The 21,168-nt window shown below is 41.1% G+C and overlaps 1 protein-coding gene across 2 annotated transcripts in view; it reads left to right on the top strand.

Moving 5' to 3' along the window:
- Positions 1-21,168, top strand: part of CA10 (carbonic anhydrase 10) — a 301,131-nt gene that overhangs the window by 19,227 nt on the left and 260,736 nt on the right. The gene's annotated exons all lie outside the window — the stretch shown is intronic.

Genomic DNA, 21,168 nt, shown 5'->3' on the forward strand with positions numbered 1-21,168 from the left:
CTTCTGGGAAGAGTTAGGTGCCTGTCTCACTCCACACAAAGGGGGGAAGAGGCGATTTCTAGCTCCCCTAGGTTGTGGGAGACTCAGATTCAGTTTCCCTCCCTCTCAGCCAGAGGGGGAGAGAGGATTTGAACAGAGGATCTCCCATCTCTCAGGAGAATGCGCTAGTTACTGAGCTATGGGATATTTTGATGTGGGGCTTGCTCAGCTTCTCCTGTTGAAGCTGTTGTATTGTGGGTAAATTATGTAAGAGTGACTAGAGCAGGGGAATGGGACCCTTGGTCTCCCATTTCCTAGCTGGGTACAGTAATCAGTGAATGGCTGAGTCATTCCTTCTCTCTCGCTGTAGCCCATTGATTATTCGACTGTGGATAAATAGTTAAGTAGTCGTTGGACCAGAAGATAGTGAGTGATTCAGTAGCCCTAGGGCAGGTGGGAGACCCTGGGTTCAGTTTTCTGTTATTTATCCATAGTGGAACAGGAGAGACTGAGGAAGCTCCACATCAGAGTAACCTATCGCTCAGTGGCAAAATAACTCTCCTGCAGTTGCCTATATGTGTGTTTTGCATTATTCTGGTCAGCAAAGTGGAGACATCATTAACCTATACATTAATGATTCACAAAAGAATGTCCTTAGAAAAATACACATTCTTGAAAGCACGTCAAAGACTTGCATGAAATCTTAGGATTATTAGTGTAAAGCTTATTTAATAAATATTGCACTTCTGTTTAACCTCCAGCATAGTGACATTTATGTGATAACCTTGTAATTTTCTTATTATTCTATTAATGGGTTCTAGTCACATTACCATTAGATTAAATAAACTTTTTTTTTATTATGTAGCTATCTCTGTCTCTGAACTTCAGTGGCTTGGCTGATTCTTTGCCTGCTGGTTACCTCAGTGATAGTACCTCTGATTAACAAATGCAAACAGCTTTTACAGCTCTTCTTGTTTTAGATAGGTCTAGCGTAAACTGTGGCCAAAGATAATTCAACCTGCATCTCTCATGCTGGCTGGCTGTGGGTCTCCAATTATTTCTTTCTCTTGGGAATTAATTATGCATTCCAGTGAAAGCTAGGCCTCAAAAATCTTTGCTTTTGCCTTAAGAAAAAGAAAAAGGAAAAAAAAAGAAAGAAAGAAAAGAATTTAAACACGTTTTTCACAATATCTCTGAACACTATGGGGGAAACAAGAACAGTTATTTAAGACTGCAGTATATGTGACCCAATGTGCCTGAGAAAGGTAGGGTCTTGCCCTAAGGGATTATTACACTGCCAGCTATTAGGAAATGTAATCCTTTTCCTCAGGGAAAACAGGTTACTACATGGGCAGAAACAACAATTTCACTTACCAAGGTGAGTGATTGTAAGAAGACAGATGAGAAAAGCTACAGTGGGGGTTGGGGGAAAAAGTGACCTCTTTCCCTTTAGACACTGAGGATACCAGGTATCAACTAAACTGAAATCATAGCACCACAGTTTGTCCTGAGGCTTTTATACATAAAAAACATTCAGTGAAAGCCATGGAATCATTAAAAATCTGAGTCTAATATAAGCAGTTAGGTGTGAGTTTGGAGTTTTCTAAAATCATCTGAAACTGCAAACATATGGCCACATTTCTGAGAGAGAGCTGTCTTGTGAGTGCCATCAACAGACATTGAAGTACCTGATTTGTGAGAACGATCAGTTCGTTACCTGTCTTAAATTATTTTATTTGTACCTACAAGATGTCTGTGCCTGTGAAGTAAAGGGCGCAAATAAATGGAGGTGTCCAATTGTTAGCATTGCTTTAGAGAGCAGGTTGGGTCAAATTTGACCCGATGTGGCTCAGAGTAAGGGTATGTCTGCACTGCAACTGGGAGGTGCAATTCCCAGCTTGGTTAGACATACACATCTGCTTAAACTAGTATGCTAAAAATAGCAGTGTGGATGTGGTGGCACAGGTACAATCCCATCCAAGATCCTTGGTATGTATTTGGGCAGCTAGCCCAAGCTGCTGTGAAGAACTCCTAGGTAAGAGGCATAGAATGAACAAAAATAAAAAACCAAAACCCTAGTGATTTGACTAAGTTAACTTACATACTTTGGGTAAGGCGTAGGGAAGTGGTGTTCCCATTTTACAAATTGGTAGCTGAGACACAGAGATAATAAGTGACTTGTCCACGTTCACAGAGAAAGTCTGTGGCAGAGGAGGGAATTGAACCAATGTCCTTGGTTAGCACCTTTTTAATCAGCCTGAACCAGTGAGGCTGGTTCACCTGCATATCCTCAATCCATCTAGTTGATGGAGGGGTTTGGAGACAAGAGTTTGTCTCTTCAAAGTTACTTCTTGGTTTGTTTAGTGTTGATAACCCTTTACTGAATAGCTTTAGTCAGTGAACACTGGTTCGCCATAGTCAGCATTTGATAGCCTTTTAATGCTGTCAGATTTAGAATCTTCTCTCTTTAACCAAGGGCCTGTATCTCTACTGCTGTGCATCTAGAGTAGTCATTTACACCTGTGTGAAGCACAAGTGAGCAATGCTGCCAGATCAGAAAGGCGATGGTTTACATCCACTTAACACAGTACTACACAAGAGTCAGTTCCTCAGCTGGTGCAAATTGGCACAGCTCCATTAAAGTCCATGGATCTAGCCCTAGTTATAAGGCAGCAGTGAATCAGATCCTGTAATTTTTCACTTCAGTGAGCCTGCCTTTCAGCACATTGGCTTTATTAGGATGAGCTGGTACAACTATTCTAGGCCCCTGTCTACACTTACCTCTGAGATTCGGCGGCGGTCAACGGGAGTTAAGCAAGCTATGCAAAAAACTTGCATAACTCCCGTCGACTTCTCTGCTCCTCTTTTGTGCGCCGTCTTCACTGCACTGCGCTGACAGGAACCGCGTTCCCGATGACACAGTGTTACGCGACTTGTGAAGGTGGTCTTAGTATGTCGATTTCTGGACCAATTGATCGGGTCTTCACTGATCGCTCAGTCGATCCAGAGAAATCGATCTGATGGTGGCGACTTTGCCGCCGTCAGTGTAGCCGAAGCCTAATTCAGTTTTAAGACTGACTTCAATATCATAACAGTTGAAAATAAGAGTTGCCTGCTTCTCCCTCATCCTCCCCCAATATTTGCAAAAGCATTCTGTTGCTGGTCCATTTTTAAAGCCTCTGCCATTTTCTGCACTCTTGCTATTGCAGTTTTGTCAGTTGCTCTTAAAGGCATTATTAACAGATGGTATGCACTGCTCATTAAATCCAAATTTACACCTCTCCAATGACTGCAAGGGTGTTGGGAGACCAACCTTTGTACTGCAGTAAGTGCCTAGAGAGACACAGTGCTACGTACATGTGCGTATGTGTGTTTCTAGTGCTGTGTCAGTGCAATTATAGACCTTTCAGTGCAGTGTTTCTAATGCAGTCCATATCCAGGTACCCGCTATTTGTTAGGATATTACTTAAGCTGTTCAGTTTTTTCTTCTCAGACTTGCTCTTGTGTAGCATTAAAATAGATAGCCCCTCATTTTAACATATGTCCTGCTCTTCAAGCTGAGAACAACGCCATGGTTCTTTATGTAAATAATAATAAAATACTAATTATCCTTATAACTTCGGAGAGTATTTGGGTATATCTGCTCTGCAGCAAAACACCTGTGGCTGGCCTGTGTCAGCTGATTCAGACTCATGGGGCTTGGGCTTCTGGGCTATAAAATTGCAGTGTAGATGTTCGGGCTGGAGCCCAGGCTCAGGGATCCTGTGAGGGGGAAGGGGGTTCCAGAGCCCGGGTTCCAACCTGAGCCCAAGTGTCTACACTGCAATTTTATACTCTGCAGCCTGAGACCCGCGAGTCTGTCAGCTATCTGGGCCAGCTGTGGGTGCTTTATTGCAGTTAGACGTACCCTTAGAGACCTGTCCTTTCATATAATTTATTTTCTTTGAAGGGAAACGAAAACTTTCCCACCTTTGGCACCCTCAGTTGCAATGTTTGGGGGTTGGTAGATGTGGGCAGGTTTGTACCCTCTCCTTCCACTAAGAAGCAGCAGCATTATGCCTCCCTGTGCCGTGGCTTCTTTCCCTCAATTTCCTTTTCCTTTCACAAGACATAGAAGCAGCAGTTTCTCCCCCAGGTTGATTTTTACACTGGCTTTCAAGATAACCCAAAACCTGGGAAGGCTGAAAAATACCTGCAGTATAAAATTTATGCCTTTGTCTAATGCCTTAATCCTTCCTTGTAAAGTGCCTTTGACAATGAGCCTAGGATAACTGGGTCTTCCTGGTACTAAGGCAATATAAATTAATAATAAGTAATAATAAACTTACTCAGCAACTTCAGGTTTATTTTTGAGAAACTTCAGAATGGAATCATCCCTACTCCATGATTTAGGTTTTTGGGCCCTTTGGATTTTATTGTTATAACTTAGATTACGGCAACACGGATCAGGAATCCAGTGTGCTAGGAGTTGTACAAACACAGAACAAAAAGATGGTCGCCTGCCCTAAAGAATTTACATGCTAAGTATTTTACTAAGGCTTTTCTGGTATTGTGGATCTCCACGATGCCTGTTTTCATGTGCCCATAGACAAGTGTCACAAGCAATCCCTTTGCTTTTCCTTGAGTCCACTTCATCTGTTATCCTGTGCCCTTCCCTTTATCCTGGCTACAATGAACAAGAGTTCCTGTGGGCCCCCCCCCTCTTACATAGATTAGATATGTAGACATTACTTCTAGGCATGCTAAACTGAATATGTTTGCTTCTGCAGATGCAGCTTTTTGACATGTGAGTCCAAAGGTCATTCTGCCAAAGTGGAATTCAGTTTCCGGATATTTCATATTGGTGGTGAGAGATGCAGAAATCCAACTAGGGGATAAGAATTCTCATTTCAGCTCCTTTATTACTGTGATTTGGAACTGATGGCATTTGACTAGCAATCCCAAACACATCAATACGACCAGATATAGGATGCTCCTAATTTATTTCTCTTAAGGCTCTCTTTTTAGTCAGCATTAGACCAGAAAGGTTAAATTGCTGTTGGTTTTACGGTTCATGGAAGGCTTATGATTTAACTTGCTTTTCTTTTGTTGTTGACCTGCCATGGATACACCCATAGGGATAAAGAGGTCACAGCAGGGATGATACATACAGTGGAAATGATTGGTGCTCCTGCCAATTGCAATGGAAAGAGGCATTTCAACCTTTTCCATGTTTGAGCTGCTTCAGATTGGTGTAATGGGAAGTGGAAATTCAATAATTGTCCTAATATCTCACATTTATGTTTGTTGTTATGGATTGGCTACAGTGCTAGGGATCTCTCAAGTTCCAAGGGCTGGTCTAGATGCAAAGTTGAACCAGTGTTTAGTTTAAAAAGGTACAAAAAGCCATGTGGACACTTAATGGATGTAAACCTGGTGTATATCAATTTAGATTAAATTGATTAGGACCAGGGTGAAACTAAACCACAATAAAAGGCTCTTAAATTGAAATAAATGTGTCTACACAGGCTTATGCACCAGTTTGTCTGTGTGTTTAAAAATACAGTAAAATTAAATAGGTTCCATTTGCTGAAGAGTGCCACTTACCTCACTTCTATATTCTGCTCTGTCTCCCTTATGGTATTTTGTTTTAATATAATCTCTCCTACATTCTCCCCATCTCCTTTCCCACAGATAGTAAAAACCCCTCATCACTCTTTTTAAATGATCATTAAGAAAAGCCAACATGATCCTGGTGGGTCCTATTTCACAGGTTTTGAAAGGCAGTAGCTCCCTGTCAGTGACTCAGTGGGAGACAAGGATTCTGCTGTTGGGGATTTACACAATGAAGGGGCCATGTAAAGTAGCATGAGCAGGGTTGGAGACTCTTGAAATCATCTGCTTAATAGAAAGGACCATTATGCAATAGGGTGAGTGTGACCAGATTTTTCATTATGTACAACTGATAGAAACAGTGCCTCTAACTATACCTTATTGTATTACGTGAATTATACTGTGATAATCAGCAGCCCATGAGAAACTATTGGACTCTTGAATAATACTTCTGAAAGCACCCAGATACCACAGTGGTGGGCCCGATATAAGAACTTGAGTAGACTAGACCACTGTAAGGGACCAGGGCATAGGAGTTCTGACCTAGTGATCACTGCTGGGCTGGTGTGATAAAGTCAAGGATGGCTGCAGTACAGTAATCAGCAAGCAGGAATCAATAGGCAAGAGTGAGGGTCAGAGTTTGGGCTGAGATTGGAGACTGGAGATTGGACAGCAAGGCAAGGCCTGGAGCCATGGCAAGCCAGAAGTCTGAGTGGTTGCCCAGACAACTTCTTGGGGCACCCTCCAGGGTTAAACAGTAAGCGTGGGCCAGTCAAAGAGTCCCCCTTCTCTTCCCCCCACTGCAGCCAGAGGGAAGGAGTTTAGCGAGGAGAATCTCCCGTCCCCCTGGCTGCAGCAGGGAAACTGTGCGCTCCACCTGGATCCTTAGGCATTGGCTCCCTTCTGCGGCCAGTGGGAGGGGAGCCACGGGCCACTCTGAAAGACCCCACGGGCTACGGGTTGGGAACCACTGCTCTACAATGTTCCTTAGAAGTGGCTCTGCGTGGCCTCCAGGTGGTGATGTGGGAACATCAACAGCTGCCCCAGGCTTCACAGATGTGGGTGTTCTGTGGATTTGTATAGCCACTGCTTCTTTTCTGAATGGAGTAAGTTTAATTGAATTAAAGGCAATTAAATAGGAAAAACTCCTTTGTTATGAATTGCTGAGTATCTTGATCATCTTAGCATGTCTCCCACAGATCAAAGCCGCCCTTTGTGTTTTAAAGTATTGCTATAAGGGAAGATGAAGGATGTTGTTTATCAGCAGTTACTAAGCAAATTGCATCCCCTGTATTGAATATAATTCTTTTAATAAGAAAGTGCAAAATTGGCGGAAATTATCTCCTTTTTTCTAAAATACTTTTAAAAACAAAGGGGTTTGTAAGCAAATCTCAGTGTATTTTGTTTCTAAAGATTTCTGACTAGTTTTTAAACAGTAATTTAATTGAACAAGGTGTTTTACAATGCTCACATATACTGTAAATCAGCAGTAAGTCCTCTTTAGCTAGAACTCTAAAATTGTTGTCTGAGTGCTTATTTTTTATTTGCTTTTAGACTGGGAAGCCAATTCTATAGAAAGGTAATCCTGGAAGACCGAAGCTCCCAAATTCAGAGACAGATTCATGAGGTGGTTTTTTTTCGCTCTTGGTGGGGATAGGTTTTCAAAGACATGTTCCGTAGCACTTAATCCAGTTTTGGGAAGCTAGTTGGGGTGTTGAATAACACTCAGAAATTGCTTGATGTTCCTCCTCCTCCTGTATTCCTATTAGATGCATCCTTTTAAGAAGGAAGGACTCGTTTTTGAAAACACCACTGCTCAGTACCTAAGTATAGAGATTTCCACATAGTACTGAGTAATGTGCACAGTGCTCAGGAGTGTGATTAGACCTATACTATGCATTGATTTTTGTTAGCAAGGAGGTGGATATTACAGGAGTTGGACAGGGCACAGGTGCATAAATGCAATCCAGGTGAATACAAACATTAGGGCAGATTCTGAACTCATGTAGATTGGTGCAAAACTGCAGTAACTCCATTAAGTTACTCCAGATTTACACCAGAACAAATGAGATCTGTATCAACCCTCCTAAGCATGGTGATTGTTTTTAAAGTTTCTAAAATACTTCTACTTCCAACCAATAGTCTGATCTTGTTCCCTTTAAAGTCACTGGGCATTCTGCCATTGACTGCAATATGGGAACAGAATTTCATTGTAGATTGCATGAGTGTGTTTGAGCTTTACCTAGCAAAATGTGAGAGCTGAGGTGTTTGTACCCTCTCTCTCTCTCAAAGTCAGGAAGTGCATGTTTTGGAGGGTGAAAGAGAAAAGGGTAGGAAAATGAGAGGAAGATAGTGAGTGGTGGTGATAATGTCATAACGCATGTGGAGTTTGGAATGAATGAGGGAGGGAGGGAATGAGTGAATGAAGTGGTAAATAGAATGAGCGGGAATAGAGGGAGGGAGTGGCACTGGGTGAGAATGCACTACTGGTTTTAAACTTGGGCACTTGGAAAAGGAACATTAGCAATAGTCCCACTTCACTAATTCTTTTGGATTCAGTTGTGCTCCTGTCAAAGTCAACAGGAATTTGACATCAGCAGGAAGAAGTCTTGAGACCCTTGTATGAACTGCTGTAGAGTCAGAGCTGTTAGAGAGTTTAGACTGAGAGGTCAGAATTTTAGCTAGTGAATCTCAGGTTCACTGCAGAGGCCTTTAACTGAAAGACAAAGTTTTAATAACTTAAGTGCTCTGAAGTTCTTCACTACGGAGTTGTTCACCTTTGGGGAGGTCACTGTTTACTCAGATTATTTCATTTGTGTTTGCACAGTGACTTTCTGCCAAAAAGTCAATCTGCTTTTCCCTTGCATGGTTTTGTTCATTCTGAAGGTCTCCAGCTGTGGGATAAAATCCATTTATAGCAAGGAGTTGGTGGAGTTGGAGGCTTTCCAACCAAAACCTTCCCAGATTAAATGGATGACGAAGCATAACAAGTGTATTTTGCCTGGCCTCCTTTCCTGAAGGAGGGGGAACAGCTAGTTGTATTTTTCATGACCCTCAAATAGCCATTGTGCTTGGTATTTATAACATGATGGAAATTCTACATCATTTGAACTTGGAAGCTGACTTGTCTTTCTTTGGTCTATCTTTGAATGATTTTTTTGATATTTTTTTGGTATTCGTGATGACCACTTTCATAGTGCTGAGCAGAGTTCTTATGTGAAGGATGGTGCAAGTCACTGATACTGTTATTAAGGTCATGCGCTTTCATGATAAGAATGTTAAGAATTCATTAGTGGGGTATTCAGAAGATGAATCCATTATTGGATAAGTGCCTCAGAGTAGACCAGACAGACCAGCTTATGTGTTAAAGATCTAGGAAACCTGCGATACTGAGGTGACATCTTTCTAGCAGCGTTATTCTGTGTGTTTATTATAATGTTTGTCAGTTCTGTTTTGACATACTTCCCCCCCCCTCATCTATTCCTTCTGCCCTCAATTCTTTTATGTATAATTTCTAAAGAAATAATTTATTTGAGGCAATACTGTGCTAGTTACACTGTTTTTTTCTTTCAACAGTTTCTGAGGCAGGACCTGTTTTTTTTAATGCAACTTGTAGACTTGAAGGATGGCATTGTCACAGCTTAAGCACTTGATTTCTAATTCAGGGAAGATGTTCAAATATTGTGGTGATGAGGCTATCGAGAGAGAGAGAGAGACCCGTATTCTACCATCAACAAACGAGTCAGGTGTAATCTTTTATTTAATAACATAATCTATACACGGCAGACACAGACGTCTTTTCTTTAGGTCTGCAATCACATACTCTGAATTGTGTAGGACACAGACTTTCTTAATGTAAATAATAAGATTATTGATTTAACACCTTCAAAAATGTTTACTCTGGAGTAAATATTTTTAAGGAATAGTGGGTAAAATAGGTCACTTAAGCGTTTTTGAACAATGAGCCCAAGTTCTATTTTCAAAAGTAACTTGGGTACTTAGGAGCCTGAGTCTCATTGAAAAGTCAAAGCATCTTATGCTTGATACAAAAAAACCCAATGAAAATAATGTATAAAATACAGAAGAAGAGCCATCTAGAACAGATACACAGCAAGACAGTATAAACAATTCTGGCAGACCAGTAACTACTAGGCTATCTGCAAAAAGACTTCCCAGTTGATACTGGAAGGGTAAAGGAAGGAGAAGATAATAGATGCACAATACATCCCCACCTCTACCCCTTCCCAAAAAGAGAGTGGGGGGAGGGAAGCTAATATATCTGAAATAGATGGAGCTGGCAGCATTCTAAAGGCAGTGAAAGGTCCCTGTGCTATGAAAGGGTTCGCTGAACTGAAAGAGTGAGAGCAAATTTGCTGTGGTGGACTGCAACTGACAAGCCTATCAAATACTTAGGGCCTGGATGGTGAAGGTATGTATTAAATACTAATATTTACACGGGATGGGAATACCGAACTCCCTTGCTCCAGACTGATGGAGCAAACAAACCGCTGCATTCTGCAAATGTTGCAGATTCTGGATCAGTTTCAAGGAAAAAACAATTACAAGCATATAAAAGTAGCCTGGCATGGATCTTTGGGGTGGACTGTGTGACCCTAGGTGTTCATACAGCACTTGGCAGTATAGAATTCTGGGCTAATTGGGGCTCATGGGTGCTACCATAATGTAAATACTAAATAATGACGATGACATAACAAATCCATGGGGTTACAGTCTCAGCTGGTGTAAATCAGCGTGGCTGTATTGACTTCAACAGAGAGATGTTGATTAACACCAGCTGAGGATATGGACCTATGGGCTGTAATTTCCTGAGTGATAGGCCCCTGGGCCTGATTCTGCTCTACATTTAATCAGTGAGGTTATAATAGTGTGAGTGAATCCAAGCCCTATGTCTTGCTTCTCTCTAAACAATGCTCACCTCATGCACACCTATGTGGCTACAGGGACTATGTATATATGTAAAGTGAAAAATGAATAGTAGTGAAAGACTGGTGGAGTCAACGTTTGAGAGGACAGGCAGATTTTCTGGATAAGCCTGAAATGTAACAGGTCCAAAGGACTGTCATCATAAGGTAAAATGCTTTGGGCTGGATTCTGATATGAATTACACTACTTATAAATTCAGAGTGACTCTATTCATTTTGCTTCAAGTTGCCTCTTGGAATGTTCTATATTGTAGACATGGCTCCTAGCACCACCTCTTATTGAGGTTGCATGACACCTCCCATAATAAGACTCTGTTCCCAGCTGAGCATAAATTTTACCCGTTTGGGCTGAGATCTTCCATGCTCTGCATGTGTATCAGGCTGAATTTTCCTGGAAAAATTTCAACCAAAACAGTTCAGTCATATCTGAAAATGAGACTAAGGAAAAATGTGTTCCTGTTTTTAAAAAAAAAAATTGGTGACATTTTCTTTGAACAGCTCTTGCACATCCATGCTTTGGAGCAGGGACTTAAAATTTGGTAGGGGTGAGGGAGTGACCTGTGTGTCTGGTATGTACCTTTTGCCATCCATAAGAAAATCTGTCCAAATATTGACCAAGTTATGGGGTTCTAAACAATTGTAATTCACCCATGCTCACCAGAGACTTTGTAGATTTTTAACAGCCAAATTTCCCAAAGATTCTGTCCCCACTGGGTATGCTCTATCTTGGGGCTGAGCAGTTTTCCCTGCAATTGCAACTCTGGCCTGCTGAGGGCTGTTCTGGGTCTGAGTCTGGGCAAATGAACTGAGAGCATTATTTTTTCAAAATTGTCCTCTTTCAAGATTGATCTTTTTTTCGTTTTGCAAGACTTAAGTAGGTGGTTTTGCACCTTGGTTTTTTTTAGTTATTTATTGGAATAATTAGATGTGGTCTGATACACTGCACCCGTAAATAAGATACCAAACAAATCTATTTTAAATGTTTATTTTGGGAAAGGTGCATTTGGCCAAAAATAGCCAAACCAGAAATGTCTTCTACATGACTATGGTGAGACTTTTTTTAAGTCTGTTTTGACATAGCCTCAATGATAGTCTGTGTACCACCCCAACAGATTTCTGAGCTTTCCATTGTTGTTTATCTACACAGATTACTTTTTTCTTTAAGGCACACAGTTTCCAGTGCTATTTGTGCACCTGATCCTGCAGATATATATGTTCAGGAGAAACTTTACATATATGAGTGCTGTCAGTGAGTTCATGGGACTACTTGCACCAATACCCACTGACCTCTATATCTAACGGCACATGCCTCTCTCTACTGCTTGAGATAAATTGGTAGGTTTCAGACAGGAGCAGATTCATTAACTTCTGTACATGGTCTAGCCACTATCTGGGGACAAGAACCGCCCATTTATGGATGCTTGCAGAATCAGGGCCTATTTTTGTTTATAAAGTATTAAACCAATTCTCCTCTCAGAAGGTGTAAATCAGGAGTAATTTTGCTCTCAAGTTAATGAAGTTACACTGCTGGGCATATTAGAAGCGAATTAGGTCCTATGTTGTTTTAAATGCATACAGGCTTTTCCTGGTGATATCAAGTCAGTAAAAGGCAGAGATATTTTTGTTTGTTTAGCTTGCTGTATGTGTAGTTAGTGTGTACCTAATCTACACAGTAGAACTACCCTTTTTAGGAACTTGGAATGTTAAAGTGCAATTCCTGTTTACAGTAGCTTATCAAATAATGTATTTTTATAAATAAGCTAACCTGAATGTGTGTGTGTGTGTGTGTGTGTGTGTGTGTGTGTGTGTGTGAGAGAGAATGTTTGTTTTAAAAGTCAATATATGCTAACACTAATCAGTATCTGGTGACTAATGGCATATTTTGATGGTACTGTAATAAATTAGAGACAGAGTCTACTGAGACTTGGTTTCAGCAGGTTCTTGAATAATTGTTTTGTGTGCTCTTGTGGCTTCATTTTGCTCCATTGAAGTCAATTTGAATTTCTCCATTGACTTCAGTGGGAGCAGGACTAAGCCCTAGAAAAGCGGGTGCTTTTGATATCTATAGAACAAGCACAGCTTTGCATCAGTAGCAGTCTTCCTGTCCTCTATGGTGTAGGATATATGATGATAGTCATAGGCATGTCTGTTGTGACGCATCAAGAAGTTATAAATTAGCTTGCAGCAAAGGACTCAAGGTTGTGTAGAAGCTGCAGTGAAAGGAGATGGTGTTCTAATCCATTTTAGCAGTGTTTGCAGGTCTTATTTTAAATACTGGTGAAACACAATAAATGAAAAAAAACAAAACCCCAAAACATCATTTTATATTTCTATAGTGCCTTTTATGTAAGGATCTTAGAAGGTTTTTGCAATAATTATTGTATCAAAGAAAAGATACTGTAGCTGCTCTGTACACACAACTCCCATCACCTGTGAGGCGTACTTGGTACTCTGTAAAGAACCCTGCCAAATCCAAATGCTAGTATTTTGCTCTTGCTTTGCACAGGGATAATAAATGACTGAAACATGCAAAGAACTGGATGTCTTACAGGGTCAAGGTCTAAATTTCACATCAACCTTATTGGGGAGGCTTCTAGGACCACTTGCATGAGATAAGGCTACTCAGGTCTGGTCTACATCAAAGTTTAATCAGTATAAATGGTGTGATTTTTATACTGATGTAGTTAAACCAGTGTAACTTTGTGTGTGAACCCTTGTATACCAATCTGAACCTGGCTTATATTGATTTTACTTGCATCTGTAAATTTACAGGTGCAAGCTAAACTGACCTGTTTTAAATTGATATGAGAGAGTCCACATACAAAGTTGCACTGGTTTAACTAAACTGATTTAAGGTGCAATGTTCCTGTGTGTAGACAAGCCCTTAGCTGCAGGATTAGTGCAACATCTGCAGTGTCCAGGACCAAGAGAAACAGTTATTAAAAGGCGGAGAAGCAGTCTTCACTCTGAATGTTGGTATGGGGTGGTAATTACCCCTATGCATCAGGACAGCAAAAATTCCAGTCTTCATCCTATGGTCCCTGATTTAGCACAGCATTTGGTCACATCCTTAAATCCCATTAAGTTTAAGAACTTTGCTGAGCAGGGATGGATTTTACCATGTGCTTAAATGCTTTGCTGAGTTGTGGCCTTAAGATTACTTTAGCATTCTCCTCTACTTTCTTTTTGGTGTTTGTTTTTTCTTTTCTCAAAAATGAGAAAGAAAAAAACAATCTGCAGCTGAGGTCAGAGGCAGTATGACTTAAGAATTTTAATGGTTCCTTTTAAGTCTGCCAAAGTTTGCCAGGCTTTTCGATCACCTTGATGCTTTCTCATAGCACCGCAGCATTATTTGTGAATTACTGTCATGTTTAAAAGTAACAGGTCTATCATTTTAACATATACTTAGCCTTTGATCTATGATGGGATGGTTCTATTACTGTGTTTTAAAATCTCTTTAAAAATTGATGATGAAAAATGATTGCTGATGATACTGCATATCTAATTTCCAGAATGAAATATCTAGCCTTATTGGTTTAAATACCCAATAATGTGATTTGATGATCTACAAAGTTTAATTTTTTAAAGGTTTTTTTTTCCCCAGTTACAAGAGCTCCACAAGCATCTGAAGCCACAAAAACCTCTAAAATTTTATTTAAAATTCATTGTGAGGCTTCTGTATGTGATGAAGAGATGGTGAGCTAAGTCGCCAGTCTTGCAAGTACTTAAGCATGTGTGTAACTTAACTCATAGGAGTATGAGTTTTTTTTGCCACTAACTTGAGTGGGAGCAAGAGCAGCTACATTGGGCCAAATTCACCACTACCCTCGGGCTGCTTTCCCAGGACAGAAACAGTAAAATGTTTGAAACTGATTATTTGGAAACTAGAAGTCATTCATGGCCAATTGAAGTTGCTAGTGTTACAGCCACCCTCCAGGCCATCTGACTTTGTGTTCTCAAAACTATGCAGTACCATTATGTGTCCAATTCAGTGCACCTGTACAAAATAGGAGATGACTGTGCCCTCAGCCTGCAATGGGAAATCTTGATTTAAAAAAAATAGCTCCATAAACAAAATAATACATACTACATGTAGTACTTGGACAAACACAATGGTTGTGTTCTAAGGCCTGATCCAAAGCCCATTGACGTCAGTGGAGTGATTCCTGTTGAGTTAAAGAGATTTGGATCAGACCTCTTTATGCATAAATAGAATGCACAATCCTTGAGTTCTGCAGGCCTTAGGGCCAGTCCCGTAAACTCTTATTAATCGTTACTCACACAAGAAGTCCCACAGACACCAGATGGACTACTTGCATGAGTAAGGGTTGTAGGATTAAGCTCCTTATTGATGCTGTTAGTATACAAATAAATAAACAAAAATGTCATGTTAATTTGAAAAAACGTGATTAAAACAAAGGGTTTGAAATTCAAGCTGTGACCTGGAAATGAGCACACGATTGGAAGGACACCAGTTCTATTCTTGGCCCTGCTGCTGGCTCTTTGTGACTCTGGGTGAGTCGTGCTCAGGGGATTTCCCCCCCCCCTCCTCACCCTCCCATCTGGGTGGACTGCAGAGGTTTTGGACACTTGGATAACAGAGTTTCCAAACAGAACATGAGTGATGCCTGTGGAAATTGGATACACAATACCGGGAATGTAAACTTTCTGGATGCTCCTGTTCAGAGTGCCATATACAGTGACTTTCACAAGCCCACTGTGTTGTGCTGTACTTTTCAGCCCAGCTGCCCTCCCTGTTTCCAAATATCAATGCTTTCCCTCATTACCCACGGTTGCTCAAAAATCTGTATTACTCCTCTTCTGGGACACCTGTAGCCTGCTTAGAGAAAAAGATGGGGAGGGGCGGGATAAGATATTAAAATAGCTCTTCACAGTCTGCTCTCAGACCCTCTCTGTGCACATAAAGCAGAAACTATGGGATTTGGCTGTGAATCTGGTAAATGCTGAGGGGTAGGGACAAGGGGCAGTTGTAGGACATCATCTGTATGTCCCATACAACCATCATGTTCATGGAATAGCTGTGTTTCCTATTTCTGTAGGCTGCATTTCCTACCCTTGTTGCCATAAACAATGCCCAGTACAAATGGAAAGATGCACTAGTGGGTGTGGAGTATGCTGTCAATAGGGTATCTAATGGGTCTGTAACCCAGAGTTCCATAGCATTTAGGAATTCCTATACAGCGGCCACAGACTGATGCTGCCTGTGGTTTCCCCAGTGCTTCTTTGAAAGGACCCAAGGGTAAGGATGCCGAATGCTGTGATGGCCGTGGCTGGAAAGGAGAGAACAAAGCTCCTCTGAGTTGGCCCAGATTTGAGGACCTTTTTTTCACCTAAGGCATTTGAAGACGGAGGAGGGGGCAGGGTTGCGAATTGCATGCAGAGGATTTAAGCCCTGAGTTGTCTGGCTTACTGGCAGTAGTTTATATAATGTTGTACTGCTACATTTCAGTTATGTTTGGGTAGTAATTCTGTTGTATTTCAAGTTCAGGGCTTAGAGTGCATGGATAGAGGTGCTTTTTCTTAGAATTTGAATAAAGCTAAATAAATACATAGGCATTAAGTATTATTTTTGATGGACAGCTCTTTGTGTATCAGGGTCACATTGAGCAGTACACACAATAGCTGGTACTAGGGCAGTCTTAAGATCTGTCAGGCATGGGCTGAACCTATGGAAAGAATCTGTCTGCTGCTTGTCAGCTGAAGTTCTCTCATGTAGTGTGCAATAGGTGGGACTTTCAGAGCTCCTGTTGTTCTGTGGGGATAATTTCAGCTTAAAGTCAATGTCTGTGGCTGCAGTTTCTAAGTACAGTATGTCGCTCATAAATGCTATCATTTATTTGACTCTGGAGGAAAGTACTTTAACAGCTTTTCAGATTTCCTTCAGTGTCTTCTCTAGCATGCTTGGCTCCTTGACTGGCAGCATAAAAATAGCTGAAAAAGCTAAGAAAACAGGCATAAATTCCAGGTGATGTTTGACTTGACATGCTCTGCTGCCATCCCTATAGCATAGGGGAGGAATACTTTATTTGCAGGCTGGGAGATCCAGAGGGAGGTAAGCATAAATACTACAAAATAAGACATTCAGGGAGCATCAGTGTCTAAGGCCAAGCTCCTCTGTAGTGGAGGATTGTAACAAGCCTTCTGCCATGGCAGAGAAGCAAGCACTAATAAAAGCCGGAGGTGAAGCACAGGAAGCTGTCACCTTCAATAACTAGAGCAGAATGCCATCTGCAATTTATAATCCATGTACAGTTTTCAATGGGGATTGAAAACTGCCATAGGTATTTGCATTAGGTATACCTAGCAGTTAAGAGCAAGTCTGGAACATGGAAACCTATAACAGACATTTAAATTCTGCAATTGCAGTTTCTCCTCCTGAGACAATTTTACCATCACTAAAGGCAGTTTTCTTCCCTTCCTCTCCCCACAACAGCTGCAGCCTCCAATATGAGAGAGATCTGACTGCCCAAAAATTCAGTGGATTTTGATATAGACAAAGCACTGGCACCACATACATAAAAAGAGGGAAAATCTTTGCAGAGGCATATTTCTTTATCTAGCTTCTGGGAGCCCATCAAAGAAAAATTAAGCAGCACTAAATAATAACTAAATTCCTACATTTGATTTTTTTTTAATCTGAGAGATGAGCTGCTGGACACAAAGAGAGAGCTCTGAACAGTTGAGACAATGTCCAGGTTAAGGTTTTTTCCACCTGGAAACTTTGGACTAATTATAAAGAAAGCGATTAAGATCCTAGAACAGCAGATTGGAACAGTCAGGGCCAATGCAGCAAATGGGACATACTCTCCAGCTTGTTTAAGAAAAAAAAAAGCTATTGAAAAGGAGCCTGTCATTGCATTGAATAATGGCTGCAGAAGAGGCTATATCAGAGGAGAACGGGGACATCTTTGCAAAAGCTGCAGGGTAACAGGCAAGCCAAGAAATATAATAAGGTTCAGAAGAATAAGATGCTGTCTGTGCAATCTCCCAAGGTAGTCAGAACTGTGTCAGTCTTAGCCAAGGTACTGTCAACCCATCAGTAAGGTATGATATTTTAATTTTTTTGGCATGGAAAATGCATTTTCCTCAAATAACAGAATATCTGCAGAGAGCCAGAATAACATTGCCATCTCAGGAGTCAGTCCAGATAGGGGGAGGGTATCCATCGTTCGAGCTCAATGAATAAACACAGCTATGGACAGATGGATGATGGAAGTAATCTCTGAGGGATATTCAAGAGAACTGCTGGGGAATGAGGGGGGAGGGAGTGTTTTATCCCTTTGCCAATTTCACAGGAACCACAAAAGCAGAGGAGTGTTACTCCTCATCTTTGAGACAAATGAGATCAATCAAGAGCTATACCAGATCAAGAGAACTTTTAGGGAGTGCTCCCCCTTTAAAAAACAAAACAAAAACAGAATAGCATTAATTTCTGTTTTATGGTATCTATATGGCCCTCATCACAGTATCTACACACCAATTGTTAATGGATTTTATCCTCAACACACCTGTGAGATAGGTAAATATTATCCCCATTTTACGGATGAGGAACTGAGGCACAGCATAAATTAAATGACTTGCCCCGTTTAACACAGGAAGTCTGTGGCTGACTGGGGAATTTGAATCCAAATCTCTTGAGTTGCAATTTAGCTCCCTATCCATTAGACCATCCTTTCTATCTAGAACTCAGAGCAATTTGGCTGGCTTAGGCTCATTTAGGAGAGCATCTTTTGCATTAGCATCTCCTGAATAAAATCTGTCCTACAGCTGCTAATGAGAGTGACCTGGAGGCAAAAGAAATTCAGTCCAATAGCAGATTATGCATGTTCTTTTTCATCTGTCTGTCAGGCAAATGGTGACTGATATAAACAACTATTTTCCCTCTTTCTACTACTCCTCTCTTCCCCTGCAGTTTGTTTTCCTCAGTGTTGTTCTGCCTCATTAGTTTTAGAACTGCCTTTTCTGTGGAGAGATGGGTTCCCTCCATATTTCTCCCCCCAAGCTTCCTTGTGTTTTAGTGTAATTTATGTAGGAGTGAAATGCATTGTTTAGTATTTGGGACTTGATCTTGCATTATTCACGTCAATGGGAGTTTTCCCATCAGCTAGAATGGGAGCAGAATCAAGCCCTGGATGGGAATATTTGGCTTGGTTCTTCACTGCCCTGAACTTTGTGTCACTTACGGATAACTTACATTGATGAAAGGTGTGTGTAAATTGCTACTGAAGCAGCATGTATTCATATTTTTCATGTGGTCTGTGTAAATTTTATGGTGTCCTTAACTATTTACTTCCAATTGTTTAGGCTTTGTTAATGACGTGACTGGTGAGTACATTGTCATTGCTTTGCAACCCTAACTAGTTTTTGAGACCCATGGCCATAATCTTTGCTGGTTCCAGCTTCTGCTCAGAGCTATCTGGGAGTCATTTACTCCGGAGGGTTGCTCTGACCTTCCCCAGCTGGCTGTGATCTCCAGGGGGACTGTTTGCCAAGTGGAGATAATGAGACCACAGTGTGCTCTGTTCACTCGTCTTCCCCACCCTGAATAATATACCTCTGTTATCCTCAATTCTTCAAGTGATCGGAGCAAAGGAAACCAATGTGATTTTGAAAGCACCAAATTGGTCAGATGGGCCTTGGGTTTCAGTCATAGTGGAATTGTTAGCCAGGCCACCAAACCACATAGGCTCATGGCCCAGTTAGCTCACCTAAATCCTGTAGTGCTGAAACCCGGCGGACCTGATTTTCATTTATGTTGTGGGCCCTTTATACCATACTGTCAGTGTAAAGGGGCCTTAAGTTGAGTAAATGTAATTTATGGCCGTTTTAAGGCCCCTCCACACTTTCAGAATGGTATGAAGGACCCTTAGTGTTAATGAGAATTGGGACCAATATCTTGGCTTATGAAAAGTCGCCATGACATCAGAAATGTTATTCTGGCCAAGTTGAGCTCTATTCTTAATAGTAAAGGCATTTCTGGTAACAAAGGGGCTGGTTTCCTGGATAGGCTCTTTGACAGGGCCATAGGGTTGATATCCTTGTTCACATGAAAGTGGCATTTTACTCCACAGACAGTCCCACTGAGCCAGATTTTAGAGTCTGTTGAAGTCCTGTCCAACAGTCCTTTCAACAAGGAACTGACTAGCGCTAAGAAACTACAAGAGGGGAGGACAAAGAGCTACTATATCTATGTTGATGGCATTCTCTGCACAAATTTTGATTGTTCCAATTTTCTGTCTTTACACTGGTGTCTGAACTGAGTCCATATCTTGGCTTCTCTGAAATTAGGTTCCTTCATGAAGCTAGCAAAACTGGTATTACTTGGTCAGAATAACATTTTTTGATTTTGTGATCTCAAAAAAGCTAGGACATAAGGTTTAAGTGCTTGAGGATTTAGGAAGTCTGTTGGATTGTGAGATGACTTGGATTGGTGCCATGAGTGTCAGCTCTAGTATGACTAAAAACCAAGGCATATCTAACCAATTCAGTATGATCAAAATCACTTTACCACCTCTTTGCTCTTATCTTTTGAGGGATTTTGTTGCTATATGCTTCTGTTGGCATATGGTAGATGTCTCTCCTATTCTGAGACAGTGCATCTTTTTGCATTAATCACAGTTAGTAAAATACAGACAATAATTGCCCTCTGCTCTTTATAGTTGTCAGTAGTTTGTGTCAGGCAGGCTACAATTGTTACTCTTTTAAAGTGTACATTGCCTAAACACTATGCTAGGTGGGTCCTTCTGGAAAGTCAGCACATAGTAGTTCTTAAGAATGCTTGCTTATCAGCTAAGCTGGGCCACAAATCTTTGTGAGGATGGGTGGACATGCTATTGACTTCGATGGGTTTTGAGGGCACTTGGTACCTTGCATGAGGCACTCAGCTCTTCATAGGATTGGGCTCCTATTTATTGATGCCATATTATTGAGATTAATCCTGATACATGTTTTTTTCCGAGTTTACCCAACTAGTGATGGATACATGGATTCTGTGTACAAGATTATAGGACATCTGAAGAAACCATCTCCACTCACTGGGGGTGAAGAGATGGGAAAAGAATGAAAATGTGTGTCAGTGACACATGATGGGACGTACTTCTTCTTGTATGGAAGGCAGCAATATGCGGTTGATAATTTCCCTGTCTAAAAAGATTGTTTCACAGAGTAAGGCAGAATGGAACTCTGACAAGATGTCAAAAGCTTCATTGTAAAAGAAGTCCTATTAATTAGCAGTAATAACTCACTGAACTATGAAGGCTCAAGGATATTGAGGCCATTTCTTTGGAGTGCTGCATGCTCCCACCCCTTACTGAAATTAATGGGAGTTGAGGGTGCTCAGCACCTTGTAAGGTCAGGCCAGTTGTGAAGTTGGTAACAAAACATGCCTTGCTTCCTTTTACAGCATCAGGTTACAGAGCTTTTCAGACATTAACTCTAGGCATGATTGAATAATCGCTCTTTAGCTAGGCATTGTCCCTTCTTATACAGCACAGGGTGGGCTATTATAGCTGTGTATGCAAGCACTGCCACCACAGATAGGAAGGGTACAGCTAAAGGTCAAGCAGAAACCTGTGGCAGTAAGTCTCAGAACCCGAGTCTAGAGAGTCAGGCTCCTAGGACTCGTGCTACGGCG

The sequence above is a fragment of the Emydura macquarii genome, unplaced genomic scaffold, assembly GCF_026122565.2.
Source record: "Emydura macquarii macquarii isolate MOO-44397 ecotype Brisbane River unplaced genomic scaffold, CSIRO-AGI_Emac_v2 contig_1230, whole genome shotgun sequence".
Taxonomy (NCBI): Eukaryota; Metazoa; Chordata; order Testudines; family Chelidae; genus Emydura; species Emydura macquarii.